Here is a 12,929-nt window from a genome sequence, read left to right as displayed (position 1 = left end):
AACAGGACAAGAGAAACTTAATAGATTTAGCTGGAAGCTACAAAAGTACTGAGAGCTGAACATACTGACTTTTAAAAATGTCTTTCTCTCAGGTTTCCTGCACAGATGAGTATCGATTTGAGATGGAGACAGTGTTACATCGGCTACCTAAGACTGTGATTGTCAGTTGTTTGCCTTGAAGCTGCTGTGTTGTTATATTGGCTGTCTGCAGGTGTTCTGGAGTCAGGGAGGAGCCACCAGCTGCAACTCATCTTCATAATCAAGTCCACTTCAAATACTCTGCCCAGTCATCTCCACCCTGCCAGTTTGTCGTTGCTCTCCATCCTGCTCTCCTGACTCCAGTCGTGCCAACCCTCCTCGCCACTCAAGCCTGCTATTAATCCATCTGCCTTTGGACCCAAACCAGCCATCATTAACCACTGGAACCCCCCACCCTGGACCTGCTCCTCTCTGCTCCATCTTCTTGAGATTCCCACAATAAAAGAACTTGATTTCCTGGCTCCCTGGTGTTGTTCCCCTTAACAGACTGGTGCTTGCTATGGGTGGGCCGCAGTTGCAAGACATCAACGGAGCAGGACCATTGTGAGCACTGCTCAGGTCAACTCAGAGCAGTAAAACTGTTGATGGAATAGCAAATCAGCGCGGCCAAACGTGCTGGTGGAAAAACTGAAAAAAAGAAAAAAACTTGAATTGAAACAGCAGAGACATTTAACCTAGTTGACCCAGCTGAACTGAACCTGCCGACTCATTCTGGAACCCTCTGATGGTGCCTTCACCCTGCTTTGCTGCCTGTGAATGGGGTGGCACTGCCCTGCACTTCCTAACTGTATGTTCAGTGGCTCTGGTGTTAATGGGTTGTGTTTTATGAGGGATGGATGTTTATAAAAATGAATTGAAAACAAAGTGATCAATTAAATACATTTACTTTTTAATTAAACGTCATTGAATCACCTTCCTCTGGATGAAATTGTAAAATTTTTATGCCTATGCTACCATAGCCAAGTATCAAACCACCTGTGAAAATGCACCAGAATACATGATATGACAAATAACACTTTATAAAAATACTCAAACATTCTAGACGAGAACCCTCGAAACCTTAGATAACATTGTCCCACCCACATTTAGATGCTTCCTAAGCCCATGCAGTAACGCCGTGCCAGACTCAAAACGCAGCTGGTGGGGGTTCCCGGGCGATGGATGATGGAGCAAAACCGTGCCGGAATGCAACGGACATGCATCCAGTGAAATCTTAGGGTTAGAGCTGTTCACTTGTGATCTTTTCATTCTGGATGTATGTTAATACCATAATAAACTTTATTACTATAGCACCTTTCAAAACCAAAGTTACAAGGTGCTTCACAGAATAAAGTACCATACAGTACAAGAAAAACAAATTAAAGCGGGGGTCGGTAAGTTGGAAAAACCATAAAGCCCAGGCTAGATTTTCAAGTATCCAGCCAGTGAATCCCACCCCCTGCACTCAGGCCTCTCTCCAAAGCCACTCCCCCCAAACCATGAACGTGCACTGTCTGACGACTGACGAATACAACCGACTGAGTCCTGAGTCCTCACGAGCGGTGGGAAGAAAACATCTAACAACAAGTAGCTACCTCATCTCTCATTCACCTGTAAGTAAACACCTATATTATCATATTAAATGTAAACAACCAACATAGCCATTGATAGTACTGATAGCTGTCAAGCTAGCTTTGTTAGCATTCAGACAGATATGGCAAAGCTAAAATAAGACTAGTGGTGGGCCTGCTACGTTTAATTTTTTTGTTTCCCTCAGTGATTCAGAAGAACGTGAATATTGTATTGGACTCATGATAATATGATGTTTTGCATGTTAGAGCTTCCAGGATGAGAGCATCGTTGACTCTGATGACGAGGACACACCAGAGCGAAGCACATCATCCTGTCAGAGAGGACGACAGGAGGGCAACCAGCAGTGTCCGAGGAAGTGGAGGCGGAGGCCGTGGACGTGGGAGGGCGACAGGTCAAGGAGCCGATGTTCATACGTCGAGCAGAAGATCTTCCAGCTCAAAGGACTGCACATGAGCAGGTCAGCATCTAAAGTAGAACACTACTGGTGCTTTTTTCCAGATAAACACCACCTACAACTATTTGTGTTTGTACAGTATATTGACCAGGCATGTAACTTGGACACACAAGTGCCCTAATCAGAATCACATTTTTTGCCAAGTAGTTTTTCACCATTTGAATTTGTGTTTTGGTGCATAACAATAAGCACAGTAGGTAGAAAAATGTAAAGACAGATAAAGGTAAAGGTACTTCAAAAAAATGTTATATAAACTGGGACATCTGTACAGTTTTGTCCAGGAATGTCTAAAGTATTGACCATTGAAAGTGTATATGTTCACAGTATGCTGAGGACAGTCGAGCTCTGTTCCATAAAAATATCTAATCATGTTGCTCATCTGTTGCTTTACAGGCCAGAATTTAAGGACTACGTTTGGAGCAATCACATCAAGTGCTGGAACTCTGCCTGACACCTATTTATTTGTTGTTCTGTATTTACTCCTTGTTTTGCATTATCTCTAACTTGTTTGAATGGTTGGCACCTTGTGTGGCAGCCTCTGCCGTCAGAGGGCCCTGCGATGAGCTGGCGACTCATCCAGGGATATACCCTGGCCTCCGCCCTATGTGAACTGGATTTGGCCCCAGTAACCCACAACCCGCAATCCCCTGAAAGGGGTGATAAAGCGGCAACATCTCCGCGACCCTCACGGAAAAGCGGTAGATAATGAACTGAACTGAACTGTTTGAATAAAGTCTTGAAAATGATAAATGCCTTTTCTTTACATTTCCAGCATAAACAACCAACCCATTACAGTTCTTACACTTTACATGATGCACTAATAATTACAACTGAATTAGGTAAGACTCTTGTTTATTCCAATTCTTGGAACACATGTAAATAAATAACACTACAAAAATAGTATACCTTTTATCATTTAGACAATATACAGTATAATTAGCATGAACAACTATATTCAGGAAGGACGTCCAGAGGTTTCTTAACTGATTATAAACACAGATCAGTGTTGGCCAACAGGTTAGGCTGCTGATGTCGGTGCTGTTGCAATCGTCTACTGTTCTGGCAGTGATTGTCCTGTAGAAAGAATAACACAGTTACTTATCTGACAGTAAATACAGCTTTTCAAGGACCTTGAAACTACTTTCAATTATTATAACACCACAACTTGAGTTGCATTTTATGCAGTGACAAATATTCCTGAAAACAACCAGAAATAGTCTCAGTTACATCAGAATTGTGTTATTTACAGTCATTTCATATTTACCGATTCTACTTTTTGGGGGGTTAGCAAAATGTCATTTTCAGAGTAATTTACATAGTTTCACATTCTCATTATTTTTTCTATGCATTTTGACAGTAGTGTGTACAAGCTCTACTTGCTGGACTTTTTGCTGTACACCTTGGAGTACTTGGCCTAAGAGACAGGAGTTCCATCATCTCTGCAAAAATTATAATAATTAGAGAAAACTGGATAAGGATGGACTAAATGTGTTTACAGGACATAAAGTTACATCTAAATGTGTTCATGGGGCATAAAAATGTTATTGATTCTGTCAAAGACAACACAGGACTGTTGCTATGTAAAAAAAAAAAAATGAAGTCTGGGGTTAGGTGGGTGATGGGAAGCTTATGTGATGGGTGGTAGGCGATTAATTATAGGGATTGTCAGGTGCATTCTGTGTTTCCCACATTCTACTGTGGTCAGCGGACAGTCAGATCATGAATTGAAATGCAAAGTCTATTTTCTTTTAAAAAATGTCTTACTAATATGCAATAGTCTCAAGCAGTAGGCTAACATGTGACTGCTAGGACCAGTACTTGAAGCATTTTCCTGGTGCAGCTAAAGAAATGATGCCATTCCTTTTTGTATTGTATCCCTGCTAAGGAGCACATTCATGCACATAAAGCAAACCAACTTGATATGAAAGAAGGACAAATTTATATATGAAATATATCCATCAAAGACACATATTACATGAATACCAGTGGTCTGATCCATGTTGCTATCAGCATCACGTTACACTCACCTGTCCGAGAGAGACTGCAGAAATAGTAGAAACACCTGGGCATGGTTCTGTTGTGAACTGACTCTTCAAGGCTGGAAGTTGATGCATCCCTCTCATAACTATAGGACACAGAAATAGGCAACATCAGCACATTTGTAAAAAATCTAGTTCAAAGTCTATATGAATGAACGCCACATAAGTACCATCTAACAACATCGGCTCACAAATACAATGCAAACTATATTCATAGATATATGTAATCTTCCCAGGACCTCTGAACAGTGGACTTGGCCTTTCACACGTGTAGCACACAGTAATTAGTCCGTCTCTCACATACAGCTCATCTGGCTAATGTCCAAACAGCCCAGGGTAGCAGTGCATGTGTGAACACTGCTGTATGGATTATAATCACAGTACGTGTAAACAGTGACGTTGCATGTAAACATGTCTCATACGGCAGTAGTCTGCAATTTTAGCTAGCTAGCTAGCTATCATCAGCTACAACCTGCTAACGTTAGTGATGGGTTAATACATGCGACAGAAACATAAGGAGCTAACGTTAGCTACATTGACTACATAATGCAGAGTAATAATATATTTCCCCCAACCAAAACAAACCAGCTCATTACCTGTCCAACAGAGACACAACTACCAGGGAGGCAACCACCATTCCGACATTAGGCCCTAATTGTCAGAATGGCAACACTTAAACCTTTAATTAAATGTCCCATCATTCCGACATTTTTTGCCTCCTAAGGTTGGAATGGTGGTATTTATTTCTTTTTTAAACGTGTTGCCATTCCGACAAATCTTTTAAAAGGGTTAGGGCTAGGGTTAGGGTTACGGGTTGCGGGTTAGGCTTAGCCTTGTCGGAATGCCAGGACGAAACTTTGTCGGAATGGCGGCACGTTCTCATGTCGGAATAGTGGTATGTCGGAACGGTGACATGTCTGAATAGTACAATGGCGGAATGGCGGTATGTCGTAATGGCGGTCTGTCGGAATGGCAGCGTGTAACCCAGCTACCATGCAGTCCGTCTTCAGGTCTTCGACTGCTTCAGTTGTCTCCATCACTGAAAAACCACTCTGATGTTGACTCTCGTTTTACTTCTTGCGCTATCTAACTTCTTTCTTGGTAGCCTTCTCAAATTCAGACTTTCTTTTCTTTCTTTGTTCAGCAGTGTAAGCTGCTGTAAGTACCGCTGTAGCTGTAGTTTCTCTGCCATTCTTGTCGTAAACAGTCCGTGTCAGGGACCAAACAGAAAAGGCTCGAGAACCAAAGGTGTAATTGTCAAAAAAATATTAATTTATTAGTAACTTAATTCAAAAGGAACAATTTCAAAAAGTATATTGATACAAATACAACAAAATAGAAAAATAACTAAATAAGGGCCCTAATTACTCAAACTGAGGTCAACTTAAACAAACAGCAACTTAACTCAACATGCCTGACCTAACTGAATGAAACAATAAGTGGGGGTTATATAGGTACTGGCCGGCCAACAAATGACACAATAGGGGGGGGAACAAACAAACCATTATTTTCTTAATACATATAAACATAATGTGAACAGAAACTACAATGAAAACCTATACCTACTCAACATAAACACTCAAATCATGAAGCAAACTTAAAAATCTTAATAATCTCAAATTAAATAAAACTCAAAGAAAAGCCAGCCTCCCCTCTGGCACCTCCAAGGTGGCCTCCTCCACTTCCTGTTCTGTTTCCATAAGAGGCCATCTTGGAAGGCGCCGCCTCCTTTCCAGAGCTGGGGAGAGCTGCAAACAATAAGACACACAAGGTGAGTTTCAACTCAAACAAAAGGAAATAATATTGAACAGACTGTTAACCAAAATGCGTGCACTCAAATTAATCAACAACTGTCAATAAACATAATGTATGAAAGAAAATACTGTGTGTCGTCATTTAAAATAAAATAACAAAATACTCAACTTAAAGGTGGTCACTATGTGTGGCCACCACAGTCCGCCACAGCCTCAGCAGTATGTTTCATAGACCCGGTCACACGCAATGAGTGATGGGCGGAGTCAGCACAGGGTGGGAAAGGTGGTCAGGTAAGGGCAGATTGATTGACAGGTAGTCTGTCCATACAAAATTGTTGGGCCGGTAAAATTGATAGGATGAAGTTTTTACAGCCCTGGAGCTGCCAGAGACCATGGAGTTATTTTGGGGTTTTTTTCAAATCATTTAATATTTTGAATGCTGTCAGGACGTTAAGAAATGTTATACAAATATGATAGAAAATGCTTTTGAACAGAATTACCTACCCAAGCTTCAAGGCAATAAAATGCAATACAATCAGATGCTTCCCAAAATACAATACTGGTGTAAAGAGCAGTAAACAAGAAATATAAATCACAGAGATAGGACAAAACATAAAAGAGCAACATTAAGACTTTGACATTACATTATGCAAATGTCTGTCTGTACAGGTCTGTTTTTAAAAAGCTTTTGAAATTGTGGCACTGACTCACCTGCTCTGATATGTGTATTGTGTATTATTATGTATTATTCCATAGTGTTGGGGCGAGAACCATAAAAGCATGATCCCCTATGTTTTCAGTATGGACCATGGTGCTGTTAGCAGGATTTGGTTCTCTTATCTGAGGAGTCTTGGAGCAGGATAAGAGGTGAATAGTTCTGAAAAAAAGAGGAGTGAGAGCAATTAGGGCTTTAAAAGTAATCAGTACAATTTTGAATTGAATTCTGTAATGGATTGGCAATGGGTGTAATTCAGCCAGGACTGATATTTCTTATTTGTAAATAAGAAGTTCTGACTAGACTGTTACTGTGTTGATTGAAGTTGAGATGTTGATCAAAAACAATGCCCAGGTTTCTAGCTGACTGTTTTGTGTTTGCTGTTAGTGGTCCAAGGTGAGGGGGGTGACAGTATTAGAAACATGATTTGGACCAATAACCAGTACCTCAGTCTTGTCTGTGGTAAGCTGTAGGAAGTTGGAGGACATCCAGTCCTTAATGGCAGCAGGGCAGCAGGGCACAGATCCAGGTTATTGTGGTTTTCAGGGTTGAATAAAACATATATCTGAGAATCATCAGCATAGCAATGGTACAACACAGAAGTAAAATCACTCCAAAAGTCTCTCTGAATAGGGTGGAAGGAAGAATATCAAGATTGCAGTTGGTTTCTCCGACACAATGCTTCCTCTCTGGTAGCTTTATTGAGAATTAAACAGTCACAAAAGTATTAACAGAAGGTACAAAAGTTACATTTTTTCCACGGGAAAATGAAAGAATGTGTATTTTCTTCTGTCCTTTAACAGCTAAGCAAACAGGTAAATATATTTGCATTTCTTACTTTCTCTTTAACAGGTCAGAACAGGTAGGTGCACACAAAATGGTCTATAGATAAACAACAATTAAAATGATCCAAAATATGTCAAACACTGTTGTCTCTAAATTTTTTATATTGTGTTTATTATCTTATGTTTCTTGAACAGTTGCTTTAGAAATGAACTCACAAACATATTTGCAGCATTATACTCTGTATGTGTTCCTTACTTCTAAACATAATGAAAATGCACATAATATGGGTCATACATTGTCCGTCCTGCCCACCAAGAGAATGGAGTTGAGCTAGCTGCTTACCAGCGTACCAGTTAGGAATCCGAACATCATAAAAATGCTTCCAAACCACTCGAAAATTCAGTCAGCATGTTCAGAAAATACACACAAAACAATTTAGCAAATATATTCCAAAATTCAAGAGCATAAATAATCATTTCATACCTGAAAAGGGAAAAATATCAATAAAGATGCTCAGACACAATGCTTCCTCTCTGGCAGCTTCATTGAGAATGAAGCATTGTGGCCGAGAGCTCCCCCTTCTGGCCTCTGCAGGCTCGATCAATCAATCATAAGGGCCATATCTCAAAAGGCTCAACAGGTAAGTCACAGATTAGCTCATCTGACAGGTACATTTATAACCTTTTAAAGTTTTTAACCTTGTTTTTACCTGTTTCTACCTCTTCCACAGGACTTAAATGTTTTAACCTCTTTCACAATTTTAACCTTATTCTCATGAATTTGTAATTATGACAGAAAGTACTTATATACAATACATTTTTTTAGTTAGAGAAGAAGTGCATTTTTATCTGACCTATTTATAAATTACATGTTTTTAACGACTGATTTTAATGACCTTTTACTGTCTTATGAACGTCAAACTTCCTAAAATCAGTCTATCACACTATTTGGTCCAAGGTTTTTAAGCATATAATATTGAACTGATTAACCTTGAGTTACCTATAGTATTAGACACACTGCCCTGCTGACGAGAAACAATCTGTTTATTCTGATTAACATTGCATTTCTCTAACTTTTGTTTTTGTTTTCTGTCCCAACAAGCCACAAGCTGTGTCGCTCTCTCACTCTCTGTAGCCGCCGCCTCCTCCTCCTCCTCCTCCTCTTTTTTCACTCAGGCTCCCTACTGATGGACCACAGACCCCTGGGACCATCTACCTCTCCTGGCTCCTGCTGCCTCACATATTGATGCATATGGATCGTCATACCCTGGGCTCCGCTGGATCATTGCTCTCCTCTGTTTTACTATCTCCTTATATCTGTATTTCTGTAGAATTTGATGCCTCTTCACTCTGATCTTCTCTGTTTTACTGCTAATTATCTTGTGTGGCCTGCCCTCTTCTCAGGCACCACTTGGCGATGCCTCGTCCTGCTCAGTCGTCTCCTGGATCCACATACTTTACATATATTATAATTTGTATCAGATTCTGTCAATGCAACTTGTAAAACTGTGATTTTGTTGTTCTTTTTTGTACATGTGACATCTATTTCATGTCTGTCCATCCTCTGTGGCTCTTCCTGAGGTTTCTTCCATCTTCTTTTTTTTTCCCCCGTTAAAAGGGTTTTTTTCCTCAACATAGCAAGTTTTTCTTCACTCTAATCGAGGGTCTAAGGACAGAGGATGTCGTACAAATTGTAAAGACCATTGAAGCAATGTGATTGTGATTTTGGGCTGTATAAATAAAACTGATTTGATATGAACCATGTAATTTACATCGTTGCACTGGGCAATGCAACTATGAGCAGTGAATGCAGCAGCAAAGTCTGCAGCTGAGTTGCTATTTAAAACACGTGTAAACGGTTTGCTCAGAACATGGAGTGGCATACAGTTTAAATCAAACAGAATCATTTTATGGTCTGAAACAAAATCCTGCAAAGAAGGGCAACTCATTTCTAAACCCAAAGTAAAAACTAAATCAAGCCTGTTTCCCAGTTCATGTGTAAGATGATACATGCTGTTTCAGATTAAAAGATGTAGTTAAAAATTCAGATGGAAAGGAGTTATTTGGGTCGTCAACATGGATATTAAAATTACCAACCAATAAAGTGTGATCATAACTGAGAACAATGGAAGAGATAAAATCTGAAAATTCAGATAAACTAGTATTTGGTTTCGGAGGGCGATAGACAATAATACAGCACACAGGGATATCAAGAGTGATTCTATGATTATGAATTGTGATTTTGTGAATGATTTTGACATCATTATTTCGAAGCTGGGGGGTTTCTCCACTGAGACGAGGGTACAGTTCATGTTTTTACGACAACAGTCCCCCTCCCTTACCAGTCTAGGGGAGTTAAAATGTGTGTAGTTTGGAGGGCATAGTTCAGGAAAAACACATAAGTCGCCAGTTCTAAGCCATGTTTCAGTTAGAAACAGGAAGTCTGTTGTTCTGGTTCAGATGAAATCATTACGAATAAAAGTTAGCCAAACACAGACCGTATATTTAAGAGGGCACAGCTAATCAGAGAAGCATGATTATAATTTGTATTTCCAGAGGATTTCTGTAATGGACGGAGATTTGCAACACTTAGCCAACCACTTGAGGTTTTTACTTTTGCAGGGGAACAGCGATGAGACCAGTTAGAGTAAGGATGTCTGCTGGACAGAGCGGTCGGACAGCAGTGTGGTCATTCCACAAGGGAGAGCTTGGTGAAAGTGTAGGGGATAGGGGATGACGGCAGTGGGCGCCAGTATCCAGGTCTGAGTTCCATCATAGAGGCTGACACCCATTCACACCCACATTCACACTAGAAGAGTCACCTTGTTAAACATTCCAGCATGTATTTAGTCTGTGGGAGGTAACTTGAGTACCAAGAGAAAACCCACACAGGCCTGGGGAGAACATGCATGCTCCTCACAGAAACATATTTTTGTCAATTGGCAGGTTGACCAGAGAGTGTAAGGTGGGCCAGAGCATGACATGGAAAAAAAATATTGTGAGACATCTCATATTTATGTGCTTTTAATTTGATTTGAGCTTTAGTAGTAGTAACTGTTTAGTTTAGTTTAGTAGCTGTTGCCCCATGTGGACTAATCATGTTCGTTTCTGCAGCATATGGAGGGCGATGCAGTGACAAATTCATTACCATGGACTCTGGAATATTGGACTACTTAATGCCTGGAGATGAGGTCATGGCAGATAGAGGCTTTACCATAAATGATTTGCTGTTTGAGAGAAAGGTTAAATTGATAATGCCTTCTTTTACAAGAAAATGTGGACAGCTAACTGAGGAACAGGTGACATGCACAAGACGGATTGCACATGTAAGAATTCATGTTGAAAGAGCAATCAGACGTTTGAAAGTTTACAAAATACTATCACAGGTTGTTCCGATTACCATGGCTCCTAAAATAGACAAGATTCTAAGAATATGTGCTGCTCTTGTCAATTTAAGGGCGGATCTCATTCGTGATTCAAACTAAGTAAGCATGTGATCAACATGACTAGACTGAGACATGAGATATTTACAGTGCTATCAAGAACATTATACAGGACCATCAAATGAAATAGTACAGTAATGATATTAAAATCTAAAATGGTTGAAAAATTGATGAATACAGAACATTTAGGGAGTTATGGGTTTTATGTGAACATTCTTTGAATGCTTGTTCTGTTGTACAGAATGTGAATATTTATGCATTTCATTTACATGATATAAACTGTATACATTTAGTGCCATTACTTAAAAATCAATCCTTGTCACCTTTTACTGTTTAAATTGAATTTGTTTAAACTGTAACAACTTTTTGTGTTTGGAACATTACCTTGGAAGATGGCAAAAAATATGTAACCACTTTCAACATTCAATGTCATCAGCTTTTTAAATATAACATGCTGGTATGTGAATGTTTTGTTTACAGTAAAATATACTGTGGGAATCATGTTTCATATCTTATTGCTAGAACAGAAAGTTAAAACGCATGTTTTTGCATAACATTGAAAGAAAGTTGATTTACACAGCCAGAAGGTATCACATATTTCATTCTGATTCTCTTAATGTATGGCACACATTTATGTTCATGCCACATGTGCAGATGTGCACTAATCCGTTCCCATTATCTCAGTGTATCTTTCATTTAGCTTAAACCGTCCTGCAGCATATTCATCTACAAGCCGAGGCAGCATACGTGAGAAGTAAAAACCTCTCAAGCGCTTTACTAGCTCCCTCACAAACGCCTCGTCATACTGCACTGTAAAGGAAACCTGCTCACTGGGTGTCCAGATCAGAAGTGTAGCAGACTTTAGACCTATGCAAAACATTGTAAGCTGTACTTGCATATAATATCCCCTGCTGCCAGTTTTCTGCAGCTGCAGCTCTCCATCTACTAGTTTGATATCACTGCATTTCTGAGTTAGCTGGTCAGTGAGTGAGAGCTGGGTTGGCACAGGACATTTTATTTCAAGAAGCACACAGGAGTCGATGACCCCATCGGGACTGGCAGAGAGCCATGGTTCTTGGACACTTACAACAGTGCCCTTGTGAGTAATGTTCATCCCCTGTTCTTTCAGTTGAAGGCAGGCTCTAACTTCATTTTCTTTACCATAGTTGGTTGCATAGTTGCCACGAAAGGAGGGGTATATGTGCTCACATAGAAATGTGTCACTTTTTGTGGCTGCATGTACGGGAACCTTTTTTGCAGAGCTGGCAGTTAGTCTGATTTTCCTACAATTGTGCCACAAATCAGATGCACTCTGCTCTCTCGTTTCTAATTCTAATTGAGCTGCTTGTGCATCACCAACTTCAACGTATGTCTGGTAGAATGTCTTGCATGAGTCACAGCTGAGATCATTACTGTGTGTCTGGTGTGGTTGAAAAATCTTGTCATCAACTGCACTGGTTCTCCTGCTAGGTTGTTCTGCTGATGGTGAAGCATTATAACACTTTTCTAGTAAGCTGTTCTTGAGGACAAAAAGTGGTTGAATGGGGGCTTTGTCCACACTGTCTCTGAAGTCTTTGTGTGACAGATGATGTGGTGTATTTGGGAGTGATTCAAATCAAATCAACTTTATTTATATGGCACTTTTCATACAGTTTTGTAGCACAAAGTGCCTCACAGAGGGTAAAAACAAACAAACAGAACAAGACAAAACATCATGAAAACCCCAAGCCTCCCACACCCATAAACATACACACAGATACACAGTTACATACACACTCACGTACATACATAGACATACTGACAGACATACACACCCACACACACAAACATACACACACCCACACACATACACTAGTTATTGCTAAGGAGACATGGCTCGGCACAGAGATCAGAGGTGAGGAACAGCTACCTTTGGGGGCCGTGCACACCGAGAGGAATCAAGGTCCACGACTGCAGGGGCGCCACCAAAAGGACCGTCCCAGCCCAGGTAGACAGGAGGCTCCACACCAAGGTGTAAAGCTCTCCCGCCACTCCGGCCAGGGCCGTCCTCGGGACAGCACCCCCAACGGTGGACCAGAAGCAACTCCCGGTGTGGTAGGCCCCCAGGAGGAAACACTGGAGAATCGAG

General features: G+C 40.4%; 1 long non-coding RNA gene across 1 annotated transcript; it reads right to left on the bottom strand.

Annotated features, from left to right (window-relative positions):
- Positions 1-5,355: 5,355 nt before the first annotated feature.
- On the bottom strand, positions 5,356-6,057 carry LOC141016193 (uncharacterized). The gene is made up of 2 exons (XR_012180588.1): positions 6,028-6,057; positions 5,356-5,852 (listed from the first exon to the last, which is right to left on the bottom strand). It is a non-coding gene; the product is annotated as an uncharacterized lncRNA (long non-coding RNA).
- Between the last annotated feature and the right edge of the window lie 6,872 nt (positions 6,058-12,929).

Source organism: Pagrus major, chromosome 21, assembly GCF_040436345.1.
Source record: "Pagrus major chromosome 21, Pma_NU_1.0".
Classification (NCBI taxonomy): Eukaryota; Metazoa; Chordata; class Actinopteri; order Spariformes; family Sparidae; genus Pagrus; species Pagrus major.
The sequence above is the reverse complement of the archived record's forward strand: the minus strand, read 5'-3'. Positions and strand labels throughout refer to the sequence as shown.